The sequence below is a fragment of the Lissotriton vulgaris genome, chromosome 3_1 (assembly GCF_964263255.1).
Source record: "Lissotriton vulgaris chromosome 3_1, aLisVul1.2, whole genome shotgun sequence".
NCBI classification, from domain to species: domain Eukaryota; kingdom Metazoa; phylum Chordata; class Amphibia; order Caudata; family Salamandridae; genus Lissotriton; species Lissotriton vulgaris.
In genome coordinates this window covers 464,285,102-464,301,202 of record NC_141689.1, presented here as the reverse complement: position 1 = coordinate 464,301,202, position 16,101 = coordinate 464,285,102, and positions in this window count along the sequence as shown.

Sequence of the window (16,101 nt, the reverse complement as noted above, 5' to 3'; positions counted from 1 at the left end):
CTTTGCCTGACTGCAGCTCTGAAAGAACTACTATCTGCTTTGCTGATCTACCCTGCTGCCTGAGGATCTCAGCTCTTTTGAGGACAAGGACTGGACCCATCTTACTTGAACCCAGTGTGGCTTCAAGGGTTTGCTCTCTTGCCCCCTGTTCTGAAGTCTCAGGGCCATCAAAGGCTTCCTTCAACTCTGCAACTGCACCTGGACTCTGGCATCTGTGAGTCCTCCCCTGCTAAGCAGTGCCAATCCAGTCCTGGGTCCTTTAAAGGTGATTTTTGCTGTCTAAAAACCATCAGCATCAACACAGTAATGACTTTGCGCCAATTGGAACCGATGCTTTACCCTTTAACGCCAACACAGGAGCTGATCAACAGCATAGCCTCGACAAACTGTGCGACTCGATGCCGATGGACAATGCGGGTCTACGACAAGGCAGTGCCTGAATCGCAAAGGGGTTAGACACCGAAGCCTTCATCAACTGAACAGATTAGCGCCGACGATACAGTTCCATCCACAGGATCGACAATGACGTGGTGCCTCCTCAACTCCTCGCATCACGTATTAAATGTAAATTTTTGCTCCATCCTAGTTATTTTTTCAACGGGATCTGTCTGAGTCCTGTAGTCAGCCTGCCCTCCATCGTGGTTGGTTTGAACTTTGGATTTACCCCGGTCTAGCGTGACCTCAAGTTGGAAACGGTCGCTCCCTTCTGCCCTGCTCTCCCCTGACCACGCTGGCTGGGTATCGTTAGCGCTGCTACAGTGCCTGCATTGATTGTTTCATTATTTCACAGTGCCTTTGCCCGATCCTGCATTGATTGTTTCATATATTTAGAGTGCCTTTGCTAGATCGATTTTACGCTTTATTTGCCTGCGTGACTGTGATAATATCATTGCTCCTGCGCCCCGCTACCCCCCACAGAATAATTAATTAACTTAGTCTCCCCAACCCGGTCTGCTATTCCCTGTGTGCCGCCATTACTTGTGCTGTTGTTGTTGTTGTGGCCGGAGCCCGCCCCCTACACCACGCACCCGCCTCCCAGCTGCTCCTCCCTCGCCCCTCCCCCTCCACTATCCATTTATGACAGATGCACTTGCGCGCAGCGTTCACACGCAGCGGTCGCGCCGAAGGTGCGCCAAAGGTAAGCCCGTCTACGCCGGTCCGCGCCAAGCCCGCGCCCAGCGCCAGTCCCCCTGGCCCCCGTACCACCCACCCCACCCGCATTACATATGACGCCTCCACCCTCTTAGCCCTTAATCTCGGCCGTCTCCCTACCTGCGTCCAAGCGGCCCCTGGACACACCCATGGACCCTTCACATGTAACTCCTGCAAATTTGACGGCACCAAGACCAACTCCACATCCACGAACCCCAAACAGAGATCTGACTCCAACCACCTAAAATGCATCCTGCTCAACACCCGCTCGGTCCACAGACACGCCATCGACCTTTGGAATTTACTAGACACCATCTCTCCGGACGTCGCCTTCCTAACAGAAACATGGATGAACGCCTCATCAGCTCCAGACATCACCATAGCCATCTCGGATGGATACAAGATTATTCGTAAAGACCGCGCCAAGCAAACAGGAGGAGGAATCGCCATCGTCCATAAGAATTCCATCCGCATCTCAACCAGCTCAGACGTCAACCTCACTAGCGCCGAACACCTTCACTTCCAGATCCACACTGACCCCAAGACCACTCTCAGAGGTACCCTCCTCTACAGGCCACCAGGACCCCGTGCACAATTCAGTGAAGATATCACTGACTTTATCACTCCTCACGCCCTCCCCTCCGAGGACTACATTCTACTAGGAGACCTCAATTTTCATCTGGAAAAGAGCAACGACAGCAACGCCACCACCTTACTGGACAACCTCGCCAACCTTGGACACAAACAACTTGTTAACACCCCCACTCATCACGCAAGCCACACACTCGACCCCATCTTCACCTCCAGCAAACATATCTCCTTCAGTCACACCACAGTTCTCCAATGGACAGACCACAGCTGCGTACACTTTGTCTACAAAAAGTCCACAACCCACAACCATCCTCAACCCACTCTACGAAGAAACTGGAACAAAATCACCATCGACCAGATCTCCTCCTCGCTTCTTCAAAACCCCCCTGCCCACTCCTCGAACCCCAACCAAGCAGCCATGAACTTTACTCAATGGCTAACCAACAGCGCCGACAACTTAGCACCTCTGAAAAAACGTCAAAACAAACTAGACCGCATAAACGCTCCCTGGTTCAACGATGATCTTAAGAAATCCAAGAAACTCTGTCGCTCCCTTCGAGAAGGCCTGGAAAAAAGATCCGAACACCAGCACCAAGGACGCCTTCAAAAATGCCACCCGCACAAACCACCAACTGATCCGGACGGCCAAGAAAGCTGCACTTAAAGACCGACTAGACAACAACGCCCACAACAGCAAGGAATTATTCAACATCATCAAAGAATTTACCAACCCCTCTGCCAACTCCAACAACATCACTCCCTCTCAAACCCTTTGCGACTCCCTAGCCTTGTTCTTCCACGACAAAATCGCAGACATCCACAACAGCTTCGACAACCAACCCAAAGACCAACTCTCACAACCTTCTGCCGTACCCTCACCCCCCTCGAACATCCTCAACGACTGGAACCCTATCTCCACCGAGGACACCATCCGCCTGATGAACACCATTCATTCTGGCTCCCCTACAGACCCATGCCCTCACCACATCTTCAACAAAGCAGACTCCATCATAGCACCTCACCTCCGGGACGTCATCAACTGCTCCTTCAACTCCGCCACCTTCCCGGAAAGCTGGAAACACGCCGAACTCAGCGCCCTCCTGAAAAAACCCACAGCCGACCCCACCGAACTCAAAAACTACAGCCCCATCTCGCTCCTACCTTTCCCGGCCAAAGTCATCGAGAAAGCTGTCAACAACCAGCTCGCCGCCTTCCTCGAAACCAACAAATCCCTCGACTCCTCACAGTCCGGCTTCCGAGCCAAACACAGCACTGAGACCGCCCTCATCGCAGCAACAGATGACATTCGTACTCTACTGGACAATGGAGACACAGTCGCCCTCATCCTCCTTGACCTCTCCGCAGCCTTCAACACAGTCTGCCATAGCACCCTCCTGCAACGCCTCAGAAACATCGGAATCCAAGGAAAAACACTGGAATGGATCTCCTCGTTCCTTGCCGGAAGAACTCAAAGAGTACGCCTCCCACCATTCAAGTCCGAGGCCACTGAAGTCACATGCGGAGTTCCACAAGGATCCTCACTCAGCCCCACCCTCTTCAACGTATACATGAGCCCCCTCGCGACCATCGCATGCCAACACAACCTCAACATCATCTCCTACGCTGATGACACTCAACTGATCCTCTCACTCACCAAAGACCCGACCACCGCCAAAACCAACCTACATGAAGGAATGAAAGAAGTTGCCGAGTGGATGAAGCACAGCCGTCTGAAACTGAACTCAGACAAAACAGAAGTCCTTATCCTAGGTTCCTCTCCCTCCGCCTGGGACGACTCTTGGTGGCCAGAGGCCCTTGGAAAAGCTCCCATCCCGACGGACCACGCACGGAACCTAGGCGTCATCCTGGACTCCTCTCTCTAGATGAACAGAGAAGTCAACGCCGTTTCATCATCTTGCTTCAACATTCTTCGCATGCTCAAAAAAACATTTCGCTGGATCCCCACCGAAACCAGAAAAACGGTCACCCACGCACTGGTCACGAGTCGCCTAGACTACGGGAACACCCTGTATGCCGGCCCCACCGCAAAACTTCAGAAAAAACTCCAACGCATCCAGAACGCATCAGCCAGACTCATACTAGACATCCCGCGTAACGACCACATATCCGGTCACCTGAAAGACCTCCACTGGCTCCCCGTCAATAAGAGGATAACATTCCGCCTCCTAACCCACGCACACAAAGCACTTTACGAACTTGGAACCGAATGCCTCAACACTCGACTTTCCTTCTACACACACCCCCCGCCAGCTACGCTCCTCCAACCAAGCACTTGCCACTGTACCTCGCATCAACAAGACTAAAATGGGAGGAAGATCCTTCTCCTACTTGGCAGCTAAAACCTGGAACTCACTTCCCACTCACCTTCGCCTCACTCAGAACCATCTAGCATTTAGAAAGCAACTGAAAACCTGGATATTCAACAAGTAATTCCCCACCCCATCAAGTGCCTTGAGACCCTCTGGGTATGTAGTGCGCTATATAAATTATTTGACTTGACTTGACTGACTTTGAGCCATTGACTTCTAAGCAGTATTTCTGGTTTATTCGTTAAAAATATATAATTCTGTTTCTACTTATTTGATGTTTGTTATTTTCATCTTATTTATTCATAGAATTATTCTCTATTTTTCTAAACCTTTGTGGAGTATTTTTGTGGTGTTTTCATTATGTTACTGTGTGTGCGTTGCACAAATATTTTGCACATTGCCTCTTTAGATATGCATGATTGCTCTGTGCGAAGCTACCAGAGGATGAGGACAGGTTATCTTTTAGTGTGTATCTAGCTTACCTTGACTAGGATTGTGGCCCCTACTTTGACAGGGTGCATACCTCTGACAATTAGAGATCCAATTTCTAACACATGGTCTTCCCTTTGAAGATGCAGCACATTGCTGATATCTTAAGAAAGAAGGCAGAAGGAGGGGGCATAGCTTTAACAAAGAAGACACATACCAATTTGCTGCATGCCATTGATATGCTTTTGTTTTTGTGGGATGGGAGGCTGACTTGGGACTCTTGGTACAACATCTTGGTGAATTAAGTAGCATTTAAGGACTGCAGGTAAACTGGTCAATAACATGTGCCTTCTGATTTTCGATACAGGGGGCCTTATTTATGAAGGACTTGCACCGCCGATGCGTCACTTTTTCCCATGTTAAAAGTGACGCACCGGCGGCGCAAGTCCGTCATAAATAAAGCCCAGGGAGTTTACCTCACTGAAATCAACATTGTCTGAGAGAACACCTTTCCTGCTACCTTAAAAATGTATTGAGCTTAGGAAGGATTGATTAATGAAAATGTAGTATAAAAGTTGTGAGCCACTGAAGGATGTGCTGATTTCTGGATGATCTTACCTTTGTCTATCAAGAGCAGAAACACCTGGGCCAAAATGGTCATGCGACATTTTCAACACCCTCCCATTATGGGAGTGATTCAACGAAATCTGATCTTTTATTGAGGTCCTTAACATTGGGGAATGATAGGCATAGGGTGGCTTTGGACAAATTGTAACAGTCAATGGTGGATGAGGATTATTTGCCCGAACTTTAAACTGTATTATCTCACACCCCAAATGCAGTGGTCAGCAAAATGGATAGATTGCTTCAACCTTGTTGAGGTGGCATCTCAGAAGTGGGCTAGAATTTATACTGATATGCAGGCCTAACAAAATGTGCTGTTTTTTCAATGTACAAGCACACCAGTTCTTTGCGTCTACGTTACCTTTCCACGTTAAATAAAGACTAGTTTAGATTACAAGTCTGCATCAGTTCTGCAGCTTTAATGTCCTCTTTCCAACTCATGAATAACTAAAGTCAGACCTTTGTGTATAGGCCAGTACCTTTCCAATTTTGGGAGGCTTAGCTGAACTTCTATTTGAAGGGTGAGATCAATCATATGATCTGTAACTGTAGGTCAATTGGCTACTAATGAAATTTGAATTTTTTCAGAAACCAATTATACAAAGTGGCTTCAGCACCAATATTTCAAGTTCCAAGCCTTAATGCGAATAATCCCATATGTGTGGCGTGTATCACATGGTGTATTAAAAAATTGCAAAACACATGGTCATAAAATTGTGAAATTACTGAAGTAATGTAACATAATTATTGGCGGTGCAGCCCAAACAAAAGCTTCTTTCACCAGGTATGAAGGACTAAAGGCCAACTTAGATTGATCCTTTGGGTATAAGCTGGGATGAGACAAAAATACAATTTGCACTGTACAATTAAGGCTTTAAAACATGTGGGATTTAAAAAAAGGTGATCATGTTAGGATTTCAAAACTGAAAGGGGTCCTTATGAAGGGGTACCAGCAGGCTATAAGATATTTATAGTGGAAAGTGTAGCGTTTAAAGACGGGTTGTACATTTACAGGTTAAAGGAATATGATGGGGAAGAAGTGTTGGGTATCTTTTAGAAGGAGGAGTTACAAATGGTACTCGGCGATCCGCATAGGGTCAGGGCTCAAAGAATTCAAAAAATGGTACTAGTCCTGCAGGTCTAGTACCTTGAAAAATCTCCTCGACTTAACTGCCACCTACTTGACCTCCGTCTCTGAAAGCAGAGCAAAAGTGACAAGATAACAAGATTTAAAGGCATCTTAAGTGCTCATTAACTTTGTGAGCAATAAAAATGCCTTTAAATCTTGTTATCTTGTCATCTTGTCATCTTGCCACATTTGCTCCGTTTTCAGAGACAGAGGACAAAAGTTAGTTTGTCTTCCCACTCGCCTGCCCTCGTTAAATTTAGCTCGCATATGCGAGCGGTCAGGTGGGTTTTTCAAGCCCTGAGGGTGTATAGTGTTGAAAAGATTCTGAAAAAGAAGTGCAGTGGATTTAAAAGACAGGCATTTGTCAAAAGGTCTGTGAAACTTAACAGTTGCGTGTTGGCCAGCTACCTGCAGGGTGTGCGAGTTTTAGACTGTCTTAAAGCTGTCTGTAAGATGGAGACATTTCCTTTATATATTACCCTGTCATCCAATGCCTCTAAGGACATGTTCATTGACAACCAGATTTCTAATTACACAGTGACATTGGCTAAGCCTGTTGAACTGGCCGAGAACATGGAATACATTTACACCAAATGAGGCCAAATTTACCATAAAGCTCAGCATCATCTCCACCTTCACGCATAAGGTTGTCTACAATTACCATGTTTACAAAGTTTGTCCGCAAAAATGCATCATCGTTGAGATTATTAGGTATACCTTCTATAAACATGGTATGTGGGAAACTTTGAAATAGTTCAGTATAAACATCTTGCAAGCAAGAATAAAGCCACACAATATTGTTAGGTGATTGGGATAAAAAAAACCTGCAGCATTTTCAAAGAGCTTCTTCATAAAGTAGTTTTTACCACAGCTTGAGGGACCTGCTAAAACGCAGGAGAATGGATGCCAAAATCTGGTGTTCATAGTGTAGTGGTTTTCTGCTCTAATGTCTCTAATAAGTGAACAACAGTGTTTTACAGTCCTCAGTCAGGACCCTTTTATCAAAAACTATGGTATGGTTTTATGTAAGGGTTAAGTTGTAATTTCCCACTTTTTTTGTACCTGACTATGCTAGGCTGATTCACAACTATAATTTTATCAGTTTCACAAAGTCCGATGCTGAGTATTTATGCACCAGGTCATTCAGGCTATTAAAATTGACTTTAACGACGTTGTTGACATTTAATGTTATACCTTCGACTTTTGTACATAGTTTGTTGTTGTTGGTTTTATAAGAATACGTCTTGGGCCCTGATGGCATGACTTCAACTATATACTCGTTCTTATTGAGTTTGCTGGTCAAATTACCTAGATGATCACTTAGCAGAGGGTCTTCATCCCCTACTTTACTCACAAAAATAATTGTGTCTGTATTGTGATACAAACAACGGTCCTGTTGTTTATCTATAACCCTATAAAGCACTAAGCATGTGTGAGTGGTCATGATGCATGCTATGAAGATGTTTGTGTTGTTCCAGTTGTGGGGTACTCTTTTGTATATTTCCAACACAAGCTGTGGTCTCGTTATCGATAACCTCACAGCTGGACACCTCGTAACACCTCGCAAAAAGATTCTTAAACAGTTCATCAGGAGCTGTGATTATGGTCGTGTTTGACAGGTTTGCATGGTGTGTGAATTTTCCTCATAAGAAGTTGAGAAAGAGTTTGGTTAACTGTCGTCTGGTGTAAGCATGGGCGGAAAATCCGTTTCGCTCGCGGATTTTGCAGATTTTTGGGAAATTCGCAATCCGCGAGATTTGCGAATTTCCCGCAAAATCCGCAAATTCGCACGCAGCGGATTTTTTTTGCGGCGCGCGGCGTTGGTGATACAATTTTTGCGGCGCGCGGCGTTTATCATCGTTTGCCGGGTTGTTTTTCTCGATAGTTTGCGAGTGCTGCGCCATTTTGGATCTTGCTGTGTGATCCCGCGGGAATTGGCGAGCGCGCAACGTCATCGCCGATTGCCAGCGAGAGTTTGTCAACGCGAGTACGGCGAGATCACGTCTCGCGGTACTTCGCAATTGCAAGATTTGAGATGCGGCGAGCGAAAATATAAAATTTGCAATTCTGCACAAGAAATCCACCAGCAAGCAGCATAAACCTTCTAGAAATGATGATTTTTATCTGAATAACTCCTTAGGTTGACATTTGCCTGCACTTTTTTAGCGAGGAGTCCATTTTGGGGAGGGGGGGAGGGGAGTGGGAGGAAGGAAGTGCCCCACAGTCTTCAACTTCCTGTTCCTGTTCAGCAGGCTCCTCCCAGTGCTTTGTCCATCTCCTGGTCACTTTTCATTTGGATCTGGAGCTGGAAGGATTACTTTTTGTGGATGCTGCTGGATATTTGGATTTGAGGCCTTTTTGACTTTCTTTGGATCACTGTTGGATTAGAAATTTTACAAGTAAGTTTGTTTGGGGCATTACAGTTGCTGCAACTAAAATTTTGGAATTTTCGATTTTTGGGCTGTTTTGGGGCCTTTTGCCCAGGGGTACTCAGTGGTGGGTGGACTGAGTCTTTCTGTGGGTTGTCTTGAACTTAAACATCATGGAGGCCATGGATGGATTGGGATTGTGCTGATTTTTCAGTGGTTTTCGTTTTTTGGGGCTGTACTTGTGGCCTTTTCACCAGGGGTATTTGAGTCTAGCATGGGCCTAGTCTTTCTGTAGGTTGTCTTGAATTTAAACATCATGGAGGGCATGGATGGATTGGGATTGTGCTGATTTTTCAGTCATTTTCGTTTTTTGGGGCTGTACTTGTGGCCTTTTCACCAGGGGTATTTGAGTCTAGCATGGGCCTAGTCTTTCTGTGGGCTAGTTTGAACTTAAACATCATGGAGGCCATGGATGGAATGGGATTGTGCTGATTTTGCAGTGTTTTTCGATTTTTTGGGGTGTTCATGGGGAGGGACAGGCCATGTGGCTGGTGGCCATTTTGAGTGCAGCTACAGGCACTGGCCATGTGCTGGCAGGCAAGTGGCCATTTTGAAGGCAGGCTTTGTTGTTAGGCCTGCAACCATTTTGCCTACTTTTCAACCTTTATTTATGCCCAGGGGTAGTGAGTCTTGCATGGGCCTAGTATTTCTGTGGGTTGTCTTGAATTTAAACATCATGGAGGCCATGGATGGAATGGGATTGTGCTGATTTTTCAGTGATTTTCGTTTTTTGGGCCTGTACTTGTGGCCTTTTCACCAGGGGTATTTGAGTCTAGCATGGGCGTAGTCTTTCTGTGGGCTGTCTTGAACTTAAACATCATGGAGGCCATGGATGGAATGGGATTGTGCTGATTTTGCAGTGTTTTTCGATTTTTGGGGGTGTTCATGGGGAGGGACAGGCCATGTGGCTGGTGGCCATTTTGAGTGCTGCTACAGGCACTGGCCATGTGCTGGCAGGCAAGTGGCCATTTTGAATGCAGGCTTTGTTGTTAGGCCTGCAACCATTTTGCCTACTTTTCAACCTTTATTTATGCCCAGGGGTAGTGAGTCTTGCATGGGCCTAGTCTTTCTGTGGGTTGTCTTGAATTTAAACATCATGGAGGCCATGGATGGAATGGGATTGTGCTGATTTTTCAGTGATTTTCGTTTTTTGGGCCTGTACTTGTGGCCTTTTCACCAGGGGTATTTGAGTCTAGCATGGGCCTAGTCTTTCTGTGGGCTGTCTTGAATTTAAACATCATGGAGGCCATGGATGGAATGGGATTGTGCTGATTTTGCAGTGTTTTTCGATTTTTGGGGGTGTTCATGGGGAGGGACAGGCCATGTGGCTGGTGGCCATTTTGAGTGCAGCTACAGGCACTGGCCATGTGCTGGCAGGCAAGTGGCCATTTTGAATGCAGGCTTTGTTGTTAGGCCTGCAACCATTTTGCCTACTTTTCAACCTTTATTTATGCCCAGGGGTAGTGAGTCTTGCATGGGCCTAGTCTTTCTGTGGGTTGTCTTGAATTTAAACATCATGGAGGCCATGGATGGAATGGGATTGTGCTGATTTTTCAGTGATTTTCGTTTTTTGGGCCTGTACTTGTGGCCTTTTCACCAGGGGTATTTGAGTCTAGCATGGGCCTAGTCTTTCTGTGGGCTGTCTTGAACTTAAACATCATGGAGGCCATGGATGGAATGGGATTGTGCTGATTTTGCAGTGTTTTTCGATTTTTGGGGGTGTTCATGGGGAGGGACAGGCCATGTGGCTGGTGGCCATTTTGAGTGCAGCTACAGGCACTGGCCATGTGCTGGCAGGCAAGTGGCCATTTTGAATGCAGGCTTTGTTGTTAGGCCTGCAACCATTTTGCCTACTTTTCAACCTTTATTTATGCCCAGGGGTAGTGAGTCTTGCATGGGCCTAGTCTTTCTGTGGGTTGTTTTGAATTTAAACATCATGGAGGCCATGGATGGAATGGGATTGTGCTGATTTTTCAGTGATTTTCGTTTTTTGGGCCTGTACTTGTGGCCTTTTCACCAGGGGTATTTGAGTCTAGCATGGGCCTAGTCTTTCTGTGGGCTGTCTTGAACTTAAACATCACGGAGGCCATGGATGGAATGGGATTGTGCTGATTTTGCAGTGTTTTTCGATTTTTGGGGGTGTTCATGGGGAGGGACAGGCCATGTGGCTGGTGGCCATTTTGAGTGCAGCTACAGGCACTGGCCATGTGCTGGCAGGCAAGTGGCCATTTTGAATGCAGGCTTTGTTGTTAGGCCTGCAACCATTTTGCCTACTTTTCAACCTTTATTTATGCCCAGGGGTAGTGAGTCTTGCATGGGCCTAGTCTTTCTGTGGGTTGTCTTGAATTTAAACATCATGGAGGCCATGGATGGAATGGGATTGTGCTGATTTTTCAGTGATTTTCGTTTTTTGGGCCTGTACTTGTGGCCTTTTCACCAGGGGTATTTGAGTCTAGCATGGGCCTAGTCTTTCTGTGGGCTGTCTTGAACTTAAACATCATGGAGGCCATGGATGGAATGGGATTGTGCCGAGTTTGCAGTGTTTTTCGATTTTTGGGGGTGTTCATGGGGAGGGACAGGCCATGTGGCTGGTGGCCATTTTGAGTGCAGCTACAGGCACTGGCCATGTGCTGGCAGGCAAGTGGCCATTTTGAATGCAGGCTTTGTTGTTAGGGCTGCAACCATTTTGCCTTCTTTTCAACCTTTATTTATGCCCAGGGGTAGTGAGTCTTGCATGGGCCTAGTCTTTCTGTGGGTTGTCTTGAATTTAAACATCATGGAGGCCATGGATGGAATGGGATTGTGCTGATTTTGCAGTGTTTTTCGATTTTTTTTGTGGTGTGTAACTGAACTGATGTTCCTCTGTCTTCCATTGTTTTTAGGTGCACAAGACTCAAGAGAACCACCAGTGCCAGGAAGAAGTCCTGCAGCGGTGTGTGTATGCAGCATAACGTCACGCGACGTCACGTCTGGCCTCAGACAACTCTACAATTCGTGCAACTGCGGCCTGCTGTCTGACCTGCTTTGAAGAAGATGGCCCCCAAAAAATTTCTCCGTAGCTCCTCTAGCAAGAAAGTTGCTAGTAAGGAGCAGAAGAAGCAAGTTACCAAGGAGGCTGGTGTGCCACCCGCCACGTTTTTTGGGAGCAAAAAAAAAAGTACGCCTGCAGCAGCAGGATCTGCTGGGGACCAAGCTGGGAGCAGCACCCCTGCTCCATTGGGTTCAGTGCCTCCACCACCACGCCAACTTAAGTCAAAGCCCTTGAGTGCTTCAGAGGCAGTCAGTGTACTTCTCCAATCACCATCGACCAGTGATGTTGGCTCATTGCAAGAAAGTAGCAGCAATGTCCCTGAATCAACACAGGTTGTTGTAACTCATCTGACAAGTGTTGAACAACCACAGCCGCAACAACAACACCATGTGCAAGTACACGCCCAAGTACATGTGGAAGGAGAGGCAGCAAAAGGAGATGCGCAAGCAAAGGTGCATGGAGGTTCACAAGTGCCCACAATAGTTGTTCCTCCCGAAGTAGGGGCACATCAGGAAATCGACAATGAAGCTGAGGTATCATGGGAAGCCACTCCTCCTGATGATCATTCATTGTCTTCCACATCCCTAGCAAGGAAAAGATCAAGGGGGGTGTCTACATCTTCTTCAAGCCCACCTCGTTCTGATGCAAGTGATCTGTCTTGGGAACCACAACTGCGGTCTGACAGTGAGGCACACCATGATCTGACACAGGTACCTAAGCGTAAAAGGAAGGTCGTCGAAAAACTCATACCTATGGAGTGTGATGAGGCTCAACAAGAAGTGACAGATACTGCTGGTGATGAAGCCTCTCACGATGACGACGAGCCAGTCATCACAAAGGTCACTGCAGCCCCACCGGGCATGCAGCAAAGAGACATTTTGACCCTATCCCGAGAAGCTGCTGAGCGTGATGATGATGTCGACGAGGAGGCAAGGGAAATGGAATCATTAGATTTGGAGTTAAGTAGTACACCAAAACCTACCGCTTCCATATTTCTTCCTCGCAAGAAGGTACCCACCTCGACCTCAATTCGTGGTGGTGAAAGTGCAAAACGTACTGAAGTTCGGCAATCCACATCCTCCACTTCATCTGGCATTAGCAGCAGGACCACCACCACCAGTATCGCCACCTCCTCCGGCCCCCAAAGACATTTCAAGTCTCCAGTTTGGGACTTCTTTAGTGTTTGCCCAAAAATGGAAAACGTAGCCATATGTAGCCTTTGTAATTTTCGAGTTGGTCGTGGTAAGCTTGGTTCTAACTATGGTACCGGAGGCCAGAGAGGTCATCTTAAGAGAGCGCACCCTGTCCAATGGCTTCCGCACCTAGAGGCGTTTATGCAAGCCAGAATTGCACGTAATCAAAACGTTGATTTTTCATCTGATGATGACGAGGAGGAAGAAGACGATTCAAACACTTCACTTACACTCAGTACCCCTGTCAGCAGCACACCCCATGTGAGCCACACTAAGAGTGTGGGAGAGAGTGAGACATCAATGCGGAAAAGTTCATCAGCGAGCGTAACTGGGTCGAAGATATCATCATCATCCCGTAAATCCTTGGTCCAGGGCAACATTAAAAAGATGTTGTTTACAGAAGCGCAATATGAACGCAACCACCCAATGACGCGTCTGTATAACACTAAGCTGGCTAAAATGCTAGCTCTGGACCTTCTCCCTTTTTCTTTTGTAGAAGGGGTTGGTTTTCTAGAATTAGTGGCAGCGCTCTGCCCTAAATGGAAGGTTCCTAGCCGGTTCTATTTTGCCCGAGTTGCGGTTCCAGCACTACATGAAGATGTTCTGAAGGTGATTGGGGCAGCTTTGCAGAAGAGTGCTGTTCACACTATACATCTGACAACAGACATGTGGACCAGTGGCGCAGGCGCTGATTACATGTGCATCACTGCACACTGGGTCTCTTTTTCAGGGGCTAAAGCAAAGCTAAACACAGGTGTTGACACGGACATTGTTTTTAAAGCTGCTCGGAAACATGCAACACTAGCCATGTTTGGTTTGGAGAAACGTCACACAGCAGAAAACATTTTGGATGTCTTTAACACAAAGGTCCTTAACTGGCTGTCCCCACTAAAACGCCGGGTTGGTTATGTTTCCACGGACAATGGCGCCAATATAGTTAAGGCCATGAGGGACGGTTACTATTTCAGAGTGCCGTGTTTGACGCACTGTATAAACCTGGCTGTCCAAAAATTCTTGGCTAATAAAGCCAGTGCAGCGTACAGTGTATTGGACACCTGCCGAAAAATGTGCAAGCATTTCAGCCATTCTTTTAAGGCCCGGAAGCAGCTGAGGAGCCTGCTATATCAACGTAAAATGCCAGTGAAAGCACTCATCCAGGAGGTGGTAACACGTTGGAACTCAACCTTCTACATGCTTGAGCGTCTGTATGAGCAGTATACGGAACTCGATCAATATTTCCTCACAGAGGGTACAGAGGAGCTGAGGATGGGTGGGCCGCAATGGAACATAGTTCAAAGCCTGACACGCATGCTTCGTCCTTTTGAGTTCTTCACGCGTGCAGTCAGCAAGGAGGACTCTAATTTGGGAAAAGCTATCCCATTGTTGTACATGCTGGAGGACCAACTGAAGGAGGTGTGTTCTGTGTTTGAAAAAGATGACAAAAACCAAGACTCTTTGCTTCTGGCTGAGCAATTATTAGAGCTCCTACAAGGTGATGAACGTCTTAAAAAGATCCACTCAAAACAGCATTACATTTGTGCTACTATTCTGGATCCACGCTACAAAAAGGCGCTGGCAGGCCAAGCATTCTTTCCTTTTGATGATGAACATGTTCCAAAGTACAAACGTTGGCTAGCCTTGTCAGCCAAGAGGTTTGAAACAGAACGGCTGGAAATTGAAGGAAATGGCAGTACATCAGCAGGCCATCCCCAGTCAAAACAATCCACTTCTGCACCTGTGGCTGTGGCACAAGTGACCTCTCAGCCGTTAAAGACACCGGCAACCGGATCATCTGCACGAAACACAACAGAAACATTGGAGGCTGAAGAGGATTGGCTAGCTCTGCGTGGGTTTGGTTCTCAAAAGGTCAGAGGCACAGCAAGAGCTAAGCAAAGTGGAGGAACCTTGGATGAGGACCTTGAGTCGATGGTGAAGGACTATCTGAATGACTCAACAGAGGTCTATGTTAATTCTGACCCATTGGCGTATTGGCATGGGAAAAAAGAATTGTGGCCACAGCTCACCAACCTGGCTTTAAACTACTTGTCTTGCCCACTCGCAAGCGTGTCTTCTGAACGGGTTTTCAGTGCGGCTGGTGGCATTGTAACTCCCAAACGGAGCCGCCTCTCACCCAAAAATGTGGAGAGGTTAACAATGATCAAGATGAATCAGCACCTCATACCACCAGATTTCAGAGTACGAGAGAGCGTGCCGGATGAAGAGGAGGTGGCCAGCAACATAGATGAGGGAATTTCTACTCTGTCAGGTGACACTGAGCTCACCCTGCCTGAATTCGCAGAGTATGATGACGAAGCCTTATTCTTATTCCTGGACCGTGATACCGAGCCCTGAAAATGAGACAACGAATCAATAACTTTCTTTTTCGTCCCTATTCACTTTTATTCCTGTGTGTCTGTCTTTCTTTGTTGTGCACAGTTAATATATTTCAAACTTTAATCAGATAATCACAAAATCAAGCCCATCAGCAGAACTGTCTTCACTGGTTTGCTAATTGATTTGAAGTTGCCGCAGTCTGCATTCCTCAGGTTCACAAGTTCAGAAGAACATGCTCCTCTATCCTCCTCCTCCAGACTCCTATTTCCATCAAACCAGAGGGCTGGTTTACGCCCAATGAAGAAAGACTCAGCACTTGTGGGGGTGCTGTTGTACCTCTTTGCAGGTGAGTTGACGGCTCTGGGACCATTGTTGGGAAGCTCTAATACCGGATAAAAGTGGTTTGGACCAAATCCCAGGAAGAAATTTTTTTGTGTTTTTGATGACTTGCTTGCCTTTTAGGTGCTCTTAGGGAAGGTTCCGTCTGTTTGTGGGTGAGTTTCGTGGTCTGGGAGCACTGCTGGGACACTCTAATCTTGATTGCATTTGCTTTTCAGGAAATCCGTCGTGGCAACCCCGACTTATGGCCTAGCTACGCAGCGCGTTTGGACCGAAGGCCGAGAAATATTGCAAGTATGAGATTTTGCTTTTGGCCTGTTTGGGGGTGTTATGCTTCTTGGCGGGTGGGTTGGCGTGTCTTGGGGCATTCCTGGGAAGGTCTAATACCGGGTAGAAGTGGTTGGGACAAAATCCAGGCCGATTTTTTTTTGGCTATTTCTGACATTTTGCTCAATGTAGCGTTTTTGGGAGCGTGTTTGGGGGGCTTCCTGGTGTTTGTGGGTGAGTTTCGTGGTCTGGG